This window comes from Canis aureus, chromosome 25 (assembly GCF_053574225.1).
Source record: "Canis aureus isolate CA01 chromosome 25, VMU_Caureus_v.1.0, whole genome shotgun sequence".
NCBI lineage: Eukaryota > Metazoa > Chordata > Mammalia > Carnivora > Canidae > Canis > Canis aureus.
In genome coordinates this window covers 27,040,142-27,052,849 of record NC_135635.1, presented here as the reverse complement: position 1 = coordinate 27,052,849, position 12,708 = coordinate 27,040,142, and the positions used below count along the sequence as shown (strand labels likewise).

Genomic DNA, 12,708 nt, shown 5'->3' with positions numbered 1-12,708 from the left:
ATCACTGAGTAACAAGTTCCAGTGGAAAAGTCCATGATGTTTCCAAGGTCTCTTGGTCATCTACAAATGGTGAGAAATACACCTATGTTGGGTAAGTAATGGCAGATTTTTTAAAAATTGCTGTCAAATTCTTCACTTTTTCTTAGTTACATAGGAAATATCAGTAGCATCCCTGGTGATTTTGGACTTGATATTTCTTCACAATGATAGTGTAGAAATGCTTATGAAGTGAAAAAATAAACTAGAGTATAGACCAGATATCTGAATTTTGATGTATCATTATTGACATGAAAATGTAGGTCTTTTGTGTAGGTCTCAGAAAAGTTAAGAATACACATTCCTCTTACCACAGGGCATAGGAAGGCCTTGTCTTTCTCAGAGGAGGGAACTACCATTTTGCTTCTGGTCACCATGGAGATGAAGATGGGAGATTTACATTTGTTCCAGAGCAACACTCTTTGGAATGACTAAGGGAGAGCTGATCAATGTATGTCCTCCTGTGTACCTTACAATAGGAAAGCTATCCAGACTAGAGTCATTTAGACTTGGGTGACCATGATTAAGTTACTCTGAACCTCTCTTCATATGTGACGTGAAAAGAATAATAATTAATTCAGAGATTGACTATGAAGATGAAAAGTCATTGATGAAAATAGTTAAGATTTTGACTATAAATCTGTCCTACAATAAATGCTGGTTGTCTCCCTTTCCCTTTGGAGAAGAATTCTCCTCTCTCCCTCTAAAGCATTTCTTTGGATCCCTGGGTGGCTCAGTGGTTTAGCGCCTGCCTTCATGCCCAGGGTGTGATCCTGGAGTCCCGGGATCGAGTCCCACATCAGGGTCCCTGCATGGAGCCTGCTTCTCCCTTTGCCTGTGTCTCTGCCTCTGTGTGTGTGTCTATCATGAATAAATAAATAAAATCTTTAAAAAATAATAAAGCATTTCCCACAAAAGCAAGCTTTCCACAGCAGAATGAATTGGGCTACACTTTGAAAGGGGGAGGTACCTGCCCACTGTAGAGCTAAGGATGGTGCTTGAGGAAGCGTATAACATGCTTTTACTCTATTCTATATCTGAATATGCATATCTGTTTATCCATCTCAGCTTGTGCTCAGTACAATTTAATTGGTACCCATTAATTGCTAAGCACTCGTTGTCTTCCAATTTAGAGCTCCATTTATGGCATGCTCAGTATGTACCAGATACTATTTTAAGTTTATTCAGGTGTATTATCTGATTTAATCCTCATAAATCCTATTAAATAAATACTGTTATTTCCAGTTGTAAAGTAGATAACTTCTGGAGATTTTTTGTACCATATGGTGACTATAGTTAAGAATACTGTTTTGTATGTTTGAAAGGTGCTAAGAGAGTAGATCTTAAAAGTTCTTTTTGTTTGTTTTTTAAAGATTTTATTTATTCTTGAGAGACACACACAGAGAGAGAGGCAGAGACACAGGCAGAGGGAGAAGCAGGCTCCATGAAGGGAGCCTAATGTGGGATTTGATCCTGGGACTCCAGGATTATGCCCTGGGGGGAAGGCAGGCGCCAAACTGCTGAGCCACCCAGGGATCCCCTAAAAGTTCTTATCATAGGAAAAAACATTCGTGACCAAGTGTGGGTGATAGCTATCAACTAGACATATTGTGGTTATCATTTTCAGTATATACATATATTCATCATTATAGTGTACATCTGAAATAATATATGTCAATAATGTCCAATAAAAAGTATAATTTTTATCCCTCTTTTGCAAATGAAAAAACTGAGGCTGTTTGACCTTGAGGGTCATTTCACTTTCTTCTGCTTCAGTTTGTACCAAGTATAATACAACTCCCATGGCAGAGCCAAGATATTACCCTAAATATTCACCATTCCTCATGTTTGCTGAGCACCTATTATATTCCAGGCACTCTTCAAAGTGCATGGGATGCATCAATAATCCAGACAGACAGAACCTCTATCTGCATGGAATTTGCATCCTAGTTTGGGGGGTTACGGGTTCAAGAGCTGTGCCCTTAGCCACTATGGTATACTGCTTCCCCCAACCTCAATTTTCCCTAATTTCTTAATTTGTAAAATCTTTCATTTTCCTTTCATAGCTTAATAGACTAAATCACAAAAATTTTGAAGAAACCAAAATTCTGACCAGACGGAATTAGGAGAAAAAAGACTCTATTTTTAAAGTACTGTCTACATACACTTTATATACATATGTACATTTTATGTATATGTTATTGCTGATTTTCACAAAACTCTATGAGGCTGGTATTTTAAACCATTTACTGATAAGAACTAAGGAGCAAAACAATGAGCTGACATAAAAATTTCATTCTGCAAAAGTAGAGAATAATGATAGGGATTTCCTTACTGTCTTAAAACAATTGCATATTTCAAAATACAGGGATTATATCTTTAAAAGAAAACTTGTCCAAGATCACACAGTTAATATAATCATTCCAATAGTGGAACTCAGGTTTATCAAAGTCCAGACAATTTCTCTACATCATGTTCAAAGAAAAATATTTTTATTCTACTTCCACTATGTCCTGTGGTTTATTTTATGTAGAACCCTGCCAAATTAGCTTGTCTTGGAACTGGATAAACAGGTCAGGCAAAAGAATAATGGGACAAAAATATCTTCTCAAAATATGAACAACTTGTTTGATGTTGAGAATAACAATCTTTACTCAGTATGAGATAGTTTTGCCTTGTTTTTTTTTTGTTCTTTAATAGTTTCAACTGAAAGTTTGAAAAATTGAATATACTTATTGAATATTTCTCATACTGAAAGATTCCTTGTAACTTATCTTGATTCCTATCCTTCACCAAATTCAACTTGCATTTTCATATTGAGTTTTCTATTGAGACTTTTATTTCTTTGTTCTGTATACAACTAAGAAAATTTTCTCTTGTGGTTTAACAAAAACTCAGCTGAGTGAATGGGCCCTCGTTTTGGAATTATTCCATTCAAGTCTTTTCCATGAGAGTTCAGAACTCATTTTTATCTGCATTGCTATAGCACTTCTCTTGTATGTTAACTTCAATGTACTTCACACATTATGCTCCACAACTGTGGTCATATGATTTGCTTATCTTGCAGTATTCTCCCTTCATCCTCTAGGAATCTACCTCCAGGTTCTTCTCAAATACCACATTTTCCAGGGAATCTCTCATGATTCTTTTAGCTCTTCTCTGGATTTACATAGCTCTTATTTGTATTACTCCTCTAATATCAGTTTATTCAAACATTTACTCAATCACTCAATAAATTTTTATTCAGCTCACTTTGGTATTTGATAATACTTTACTAGTCGGAATTTTGATAACATTGTGATCATGTTCATAGTTTCTATCTTGTACTTCGGTTATATATGCACAAGTGTTATTGCTTCATGTAGCCTGTAAACTACCTGGGAGCAAGGAAGTATGAGTCATCTCTGTAATCCCAATAGTATTTAAGCCCATTACTCAAATATAGCAGGCACTCAATATATATTGTTTAAACAAACATACTCTGAAAAATGAACAAATGAATGAGCAAAAATAATATAAATTTATGATATGTGTGATAAATTTGATAGAATATGAAAATTTACACCTTTTGTAAACAGGTGATAATAATTGTAGGGTTTTATTAAAAAGTAGGAATAAAATATGCAAGGTACCTCACCCATCTTGGGTGTTCAATCAGTGAATGATAGCTATTATAGCCATGGTAACTATACACAAAGAAAGGAACAATATGGTATTAAAGTAAGTGCTTTTGTTATTGATAGCAAACAAAAAAGATTTAAAAAGAAAAAAGGGGAGAGAGAGAGAAAAAAGATAAAGGTAGGTAACAAAAGTGGGCTCAAAACAATAAGGAGAAGTGTTCAAGGAGACAAAAGGGAAATAGAATAAAGACAATAATCTACTCAAATCCTAAATAGGATTTGTATCACAAGACACTTTTCCTGCTCCAATAACCAATGATGCAAAGGCACTTGTCCTGCACAGCATGTCTAGAATTACAAAATTTTACAAAGCCATAAAAGATGTAGGTTCTAAAAGTCCACCCTCTTTGCTGTAAAAAACATTCCTTTAGTTAGGTAGAACCAAGGTCATGATCAGTAAGAAGTGGCACACAAATCCTTACAAGGAAATCATAGATATTGTAGAAAAAGCAAATCTGGTTGAGTTTACCTGGGTTGGAAATAGATTAGAAGAATAAGAGCAAATTCTAAAATTTTTAAAGGATGGAATTTAAGTGGCCAGAAATATTACTACATATATAACAAACTATATATTAATAAATTTAATACTTTTAAAACTGAAATCAAGGATAAGCATTATAAAAAAGAAAAGTAATTTTATCAAAAAACTGTAGACTTAAAAAAATATTTTCATCTTCCTTTTAATTATCCTTTAAACATGTAACTGTAACATGTAAGAAAAGTAATTTTATCAAAAAACTGTAGACTTAAAAAAAAATCTTTTCATCTTCCTTTTAATTATCCTTTAAACATGTAAACATGGGGCCTATGTAACTGACATGCTGAAATACTTAGTGTGAACTCACCTGAAGGCTAGGATCCTGTGGCCCTACACACATATAGTTGTGATAAAATTGTTTACAATAATTGACTTTATTTTATTAAATATATGCCTCCACTTCCAGAAATATGAGTGATCTGAATAAGCCAACAAGTCTTGCTTGAACAAAACTCCAATCCAAATTAACCCCCATAACTTTCTATGATTTGAAATCTATAATTTTCCTTTTAAGTGTTTTTAGTTCAAAAGTCCTTCAGTAAAAGACAATTCACTCTTGATGGGGAAATCTTTACTATCAACTAATACCCTGGTTGAAGTATGTTAACAGCTACCTAAGAACAAACCCTTGGAGAATGGAATAGGTACCTGAAGACAAGAAAAGAGGTGGGTGGGTGGGGGTAGGACTCCAGCTGCAAGGAAGAGAAAGGAGAAGGGCAGGGGGAAAAGACATAAAAGGTCCTGGTTACCTTATAGTTTCTCAGATCAGGCTTTGGAGCCTACCTTCATTTGTAACCATTTGTTGCACACAGTTAGGCATGATCATTGTTGAAAGCACCAGTTCTACCCTGGTTACAAAGATTTTTTTAAATTTAATTTAATTTAATTTAATTTAATTTAATTTAATTTAATTAATTTAATTTAACTTAATTCATTCATAAGAGACACATGGAAAGAGAGGCAGAGACACAGGCAGTGCGAGAAGCAGGCTCCATGCAGGGAACCGGATACGGGACTTGATCCTGCGACTCTAGTATCATGCCCTGGCTGAAGGCAGGCGCTAAACCACCAAACCGGGGATCCCTGGGTGGCGCAGCGGTTTAGCGCCTGCCTTTGGCCCAGGGCGCGATCCTGGAGACCCGGGATCGAATCCCACATCGGGCTCTCGGTGCATGGAGCCTGCTTCTCCCTCTGCCTATGTCTCTGCCTCTCTCTCTCTCTCTGTGACTATCATTAAAAAAACAAAAACAAAACAACAACAACAACAAAAAAAACCACAAAGCCACCCAAGGATCCCCGGTTATAAAGTTCTAAATGTAGCCTGGGTCAGTAGGGTACAGAAGGCCGGCAAGACAAAACAGGGAAAACAAGGGGACTATGGAAACCATTTGTTTCTCTGAAACTTCCTCGGGCTTCCTGAGACAGTATTGGATCCTTAGGAACACTTTTGTTCAGAGTCCTCCACCTACAGAAATGGAACTGGAAAAAGACTCTCAAACAGAGCTACAGTCTTTGAGTATCTTGACATTCAAAGTCAATTTCTGGAGCTTTCCTTGAATTTAAGCTTATAATTAGTATCTGTCTATACCCAGGAGATATTGTTTAAGTGTGCTCAACTTCCATAATAGAAAAGTAAAATCAAAGAATTTGAGGATGTCCTGTTGTCATGGTGAAGAGCAAAAAATCAACAGGATACTGGAAGCTACTATAGTAAGGCTGCTGGTGTAATGGGAAGGATGGGCTTTATTTTTATTTATTTTTATTTTTTAAAAGATTTTATTTATTTATTCATGAGAGACACACAGAGAGAGGCAGAGACACAGGCAGAGGGAGAAGCAGGCTCCATGAAGGGAGCCCGATGTGGGACTCGATCCCAGGACCCCAGGATCATGACCTGAGCCAAAGGCAGACGCTCACCCACTGAGCCACCCAGGCGTCCCAAAGGATGGGTTTTAGAATCAGGCTAACTTTTGTTAGGATCTAGCTCTTTTTCAAAACTTTATAAACATTTCTTAATTTCTTTTGGCCTTAATTTCCTCATTTACATATGCAAAATATAATATCTATTCTGCAGAGATAAAAGGATAGAGATAATGCATGAAAAGCATTTATTATGCAATTATACTTGGCTATACTACATTTAGCAACTTTTATTTTTTTAAGACTATATTTATTTGAAAGAGTGAGCATGAGTGAGGGGAGGGGTAGGGAGGGAGAGGGGGGAGGGGGAGAATCTCAAGCAGACTCCCTACTGAGCATGGAGCCAGGCATGAGGCTTGATACTAGTACCCTGAGATAATGACCTGAGTCAAGGTTAGAGGATTAACTGACTGAACCACCTAGGTGCTCCTGTAATTATTATTAACTCAGTTCTAGGGTGCAGCTTTGACCAGAGCATGAGGTATTAAGAATTTAAACAACCTCTCTACTTTCACATTTGGCTGCACCTTGATTCTGAATAACTTTATATAACAATCTAATGAAAGCTTAAATGTGTCTATTTTGAGACATAATGTGCTGAGGCTCTTCACTATCCTAAGTCTCACATATCTCTAGTATGTGCTGCTCTTTTGGTATATTTGAGTTTAGGAACTGAATCACCTACAATGGATACTGTGTTGCTTTACCACCAAAAATGAGCTTGGTCACTGTGACCAGTAATCTGAAGTAAATTTTTTTCCATCTATAATACAGGAAAGCATCAGGATATAATGTTTACATATCTTAAAAATAGCTCAACCATACAATTACATTTTACTACAAGTTTTTTTTGTTTTTGTTTTTTTGTTTTGTTTTGTTTTCATGAGAGACACAGAGAGAGAGAGAGAGAGGGAGAGGAAGAGAAAGAGGGAGAGACACAGGCAGAGGGAGAAGCAGGCTCCATGCAGAGAGCCCAATGTGGGACTCAATCCCAGGCCTCCAGAATCATGCCCTGGGCCAAAGGCAGGCATTAAACCACTGAGCCACCCAGGGATCCCCTTTACTATAAGTTTATATTGGGAACTTTGCTTAAGTATTAACTATCACCTATACACCTTTCTTTTCAGCCTGTTCTAGGAATGCATATTTACAACTTAATTAGCCACTTTTGGGGCACCTGGGTGACTCAGCCAGTTAAACATCTGACTCTTGATTTCAGCTCCGGTCATGATCTCAGGGTCATGAGATTGAGCTCTAGATCAGGTTCCATGCTCAGCAGGGAGTCTACTTGAGAATTCTCTCTCCCTCTGCTCCTCTCCACCCTGCTCCTGTTCTTTCTCTCTCTCAAATAAATAAATAAATAAATAAATAAATAAATAAATAAATATTTTAAAATAATTTAATCTATATAAATATACTCAAGTGTATCCACGAGTTCCAGATGCAAATGAGATTATTAATAAGTTAAGATCCATTTGTACAGACAGGGTTAGCAAATGATCAGTGCCCCAAATGGGAAACAGAAATGTGGAATAGTCTATTTTCTGCCCTTTCCTTCTGTATATAAGCAATTTATTCTCTCAGGTAAAGGCAAAAGATGATATAGCAAAATCAAAAACATATTCACTGCTCAAATGTATATTTCTGACATTGTAGTTCATATCAACTTTAGATATTAAAATATTAAGTAGTACTACCAATTAGCCCCATTTACCATGGATTTTAACACCAAATTTCACAGCATAGAGAATAGGAGTGCATAAACCGCAAATGATATAAGTGTCACTAGCAGATGAAGAAAAAAAATCACATCCAAATAAAAGAAGATGAATAGGAAAAGAAACCAGGATGCCTTCAAAATGAGGTGCCTCTAGTGGGTTTTTCATAGTCCTAGCTCAGTGGCTGTTTTTCCATTTGAGAATGCAAATAAAATTACACAATTTCACTGGATCACCATATTATATTTTCCTAAAGTAAATTAAATCACAGATTATTACCACCAGAAAGATTTCTGATTTGTAATACAAAAATCTTAGTGAACCAAACCAATGTCAAACCCAATCTACATTCTCTCGTGCTTTTCCTGCATTAGCAACACAATACAGTTTACAGCATATATTTAGATGACATTTGAAACACCCAGGCTCCTGCTGCCACATATGAATTAATTCTAAATTTTTTAAAAGATTTTATTTATTTATTTATTTATTTATTTATTTAATTTATTTATGAGATACACACACACACACACACACACACACACACACAGGCAGAGGGAGAAGCAGCAAAGCCTGATGCAGGACTCTATCCCAGGACCGCAGGATCATACCCTGAGCTGAAGGCAGCAGCTCAACCGCTGAGCCACCCAGGCATCCCTAATTCTAACTTTCGAGCCCAGGGAGCCCAAATACCTCTGTTTTTTTCGGGACTACCAAGGGACCATGAGGGATTAAGGATCTTGTCAGGATTTCTAGAATTGACTCAAATTGGAGATTTCTAAATCTTTTTGCTGGATCCTAAAAAGATTAGACATCCACAGGCATGTAATGAAAAATGATAAATGACGTAAAATACCTATGAGAAAACCTGACAAAAGCTTCAATAATTGGTAATTCCTGCTGTCTCATTGCTAGCCAAAATAATTAAAAAGTCGACGAGCTTGAACTTCATCTTATCCTTGTTCTCCCTCTAACTAGCTATATTAAGTAATTCTTTTTTTTTTCTTTAAGTAATCTCTACACCCAACATGTGGCTCAAACTCATGATCCTGAAATCAAGAGTCCCATGCTCTTCTGACTAAGCTATGCCAGGCATCCCTGTGTTAAGTAACTCTTAAGACATTTTCTACTTTCTGTCCTCATTTCAATAGGACATGTAATCTTATTTATATCTTGTCTTTTGAGAAATAAATGGCTATTTTGAAGATTTAAAATACTATATAAATTATTGAAATTAACATCATTATTATGAAAAATAAATTCAATAATAATAATAATAATAAATTCTACTTAAAAATCTCTCTTTATAAAGTAGCTCAAATTTGATTCACTTGCTTTGACTGTCCTAACCCACCTCTATCCTGACATAGATGACATGCTTTTAAATCTAAATCTATTACCATGATTCATAAAGAAGTCTTCAGACTAAATGGTAAAACATTATATATGTGTAGAAAATACTTAGGTAGAACAATCAGCCACAGTATATTGAAGTAAAGGGAGGATTGAAGGAAGGCAAATATATAATCCTAAGAAATCCTGTGGATTTCTAAGAAGTCCCATGTTTATTGTAAAGGATAAGTTGTTGAAAAAAGACTTTAAAGTTGAAATAATTCACCTTTGTGTTCCTGAACAGTATTTACATACAGAAATAGATCACAGTACAGACCCTTTGAACAAGTGGGATTTTTGATATCAGAGAAAAAGCCTTACTCTTTTCCCTACACTTCCTATAAAATTTACTTTATGGGGCCAGTTCTTTTCCTGATATTAAATGGAATCACAGACAGGTTGCTCTACTTTCTGTTGAATTTCAAAAGAAAAAAAAAAAGCCCTTTGGTTAAATTAGTCCTGCAAAAAGGTATTTGAACTTCATTTAAATTGCAGCTTTTTTCCTCCCACTACAACATATCCAAGCTCTATGGTTGGGAAAAAGATCCTGGTTTCTCTATGTTCTGGGTCAGCTTCTCCTGGCCTCTTTCCTCAGCCCCACTTCAGGCCTCCCTTCACAGTTGGAGAAGTATGTTTCTGTGTCCTCCAGAGTTGAAACTTATATGAGGGATGTTAACAGGGCAGGAAATGTCATCCTTGCTTTCTATGGCCTTGAAAGTTATTTAAAACAGACTCTCTTGGCCCTTCTATGGGTCTTTGGATATGCTCCCCCTTCATTCATGATCACTAACCTGCAGTGTCCTCGGCAGGGTACATGCACTTCCTCTGACAGTCACACACAAGTTCTTCAAAATTTTGCATGCATCACCCACTTTGAGCCTCTCTGCTGAGGTCTCATCACTGCTCCATATAATCCAATCAGTCCAGGTGGAAGACTGACCCAAACTAGTGATGGTTGACCCACCACTGACTGGATATTGCTCCTTTTCAAATGTAGTTCTTGCTTCCTTCCACCTCCTGGCAGGAGGTTTCACTCACAGCTTTGCTTTCTAGACTTTTTAGCATGAGTCAGACACCAGTCCCTGTGTCCACCAAACTGCAGAGGACAAATATAAAGCCCTCTGAGCAAACCTGCACAAGCAGTGGGGGAGGGGTAAAGGGAGCCCATGCAGGGCTTATCTGATGATTGCAAGATCATGACTTTAGCTGAAACCAAGCGTTGAATACTTAACCAACTGAGCCACCAAGGTGCTCCTCTTATTTTTGAACTTTGAAAGAAAACAGCAATAAATGGTGTGTGTGTGTGTGTGTATGCATATATAGTATTTCAGGGGAGAAATAGAGGAACATGGGGCTTGATCAGAATGAGAAAGATGGGTTTGGAGGAATTAAATAAACAAGGAGCAGTCTAAAAGACCATGGGCAAAGCAAGAGAAAAGAAATACTATCTGGAATCACTTTAACTCATTTCAAATGGTCTAAACCACTCGTAACTACGTATTTGAAAAAAATCAAAGTATATATCCATGTGTGTGTGTGTGTGTGAACAAGCAATATTATTACAATTACGTAGTCCAGCATTACACAGAATTTTTGTCAGTACCAGGAAATTATAGACAAAGTAATTAGAAAACCCAAGGAGTCATATTTCTGAGTAATACATTTTCATTGCATTTTTAAAAGCAAAAATAACTGAATTGAAACTCACAACAACCCAAATAAATGAACTCCCTTTACCTTATCATTCACCATCCTCTTCATTCACTGCTGCTTCTATACTGTAAGATCATCAGATTTTTTTAAAATTACACACTGAGTAACCAATATGTATAAATCTCTGCACATGTGTAATGTAAGTGGAGCTTCTTGTCCTGCAGAGAGTCAGTTATAAATAAAGGAATCTTTGTTTATATAAGTTTTAATCCTTTGATAAAGTTTCTTTGGCTTTGAAGGTTATGTAAAACAGGTTATAGAAAAGATTAGTCACTTGGAACCAGGGACTCCTCCCTTGCTGTTTTTTCTTAACTGTTAACCCTTACATGTCTGTGGCTCTGACTATAACATCGTGTTAAAAGAGTAAAGAAAAAATCAGTTAGTGAGGAAGTAGTAAATTAAGAAGTATTTAACTTGCAAAGCCTTCAGTATTTTTCTTTTGTGCCTTAACAAGTCTTTCATAAGTCAAGGAATTACTTACTGGTTTCTCATTTATTAAACAAAAGGCTAATATGGTTAACATTAGTTTAATTTTCTGAGTGACTGGATAACCTAAGAAAAGATGATGCCAAAATAAGAATAAGCTTGGAAGCAATAAACTTGGAACACTGCTGTGGACAGGAACGTTCACTTCTATAGGGTACCACCATTTCTGAACAGTAGACTGATGGGAGAAAATCAATGTTTACCAATTATTTTATTGGTAACTTGCTACACAGATTGGATGAGTGAAAGATTAGGGGCTATGTCATGTGTTCAGGTGGTCATATCCAGGTAAAATGGATGAAAGATGAAAGGATGGTTAGATTAATATGCTACAAATGCTATGGGATGCTTACAAGCACTGGCTAAACCAGCTCTAGTGCTATGAGTTGTGGTCTTGGACATGCTCATTAGCTTCAGTTTTTTAACCCATGCTAAAGGGTAATTATGGCACCTACATCAAATAACAGCAGAGATTATCTTTCTTTCATTCAACAAATATTTGCCAAATGCCTATTCATGACAGACACTATCATGGTTGGTAAGAAGTGTAGATCTCTACTTTATAGATGTTTTTGTTCTGATAATAGGAAGACAATAAACAAGTCAACATAATAAGATTAAGAGGGAATCTCTTCCCCTCACTAGGCCTATTTAATAAATATATTTTAAAAACTCTAAGGGGCTGGGAGAGAGGCAGGATTATGATGGGACTTAATATTTTCAGAACTGAGATGTGTTTCTGAGGCCAATCTACCAACTCTGTTTATAATTTCATTTCCTGTGTACTTCTAGGTTTGAAGCTGTTTAGAAACAAAAGAAAGCTTTATTCTACCAACCATTCAGAAATTGTTTTAAGATAGCCATGGGGATCTTTGAACATATTTTTTTCAATTCTTATTTTTAAAGTGAATAACAAACTCACTTTTTGAGTGACTGTGTTCTATCTTGTCTGTAAGCCCTGCCCCAATCACACACACACACATAGACACACACAGACTACACACACACACACACACTAAAAGGGGGTAGCCTGCTTTACTGACTCCACATGCCTGTCTGCCTGGGACTTTTATTTGGCAACTTACAGAACCAGGATCTTCGACATGATACTGACCAGGCTGGATTTTTATCTGCAAAGAAGGGACTGGGATACACCTTTAGTGAACAGCTTTTCCAGTGGACTCACCAGCCAAGTGCAAAGGAACACACACACAGATCTTTAGGT

At 36.5% G+C, this 12,708-nt stretch overlaps 1 protein-coding gene across 8 annotated transcripts in view; it reads right to left on the bottom strand.

The window, feature by feature from the left end:
• Positions 1 to 11,230, bottom strand: part of SLCO1A2 (solute carrier organic anion transporter family member 1A2) — a 124,840-nt gene extending 113,610 nt beyond the window's left edge. For 6 of the 8 annotated variants that reach the window (XM_077870837.1, XM_077870832.1, XM_077870838.1 and 3 more), the window contains exon 1: positions 11,022 to 11,230. The gene's annotated coding sequence lies outside the window, so the exon portion shown is untranslated. Of the gene's footprint in view, positions 1 to 10,075; positions 10,370 to 11,021 lie in introns of those variants that run through there. The other 2 variants (XM_077870834.1, XM_077870835.1) reach the window with 1 other exon arrangement.
• Between the last annotated feature and the right edge of the window lie 1,478 nt (positions 11,231 to 12,708).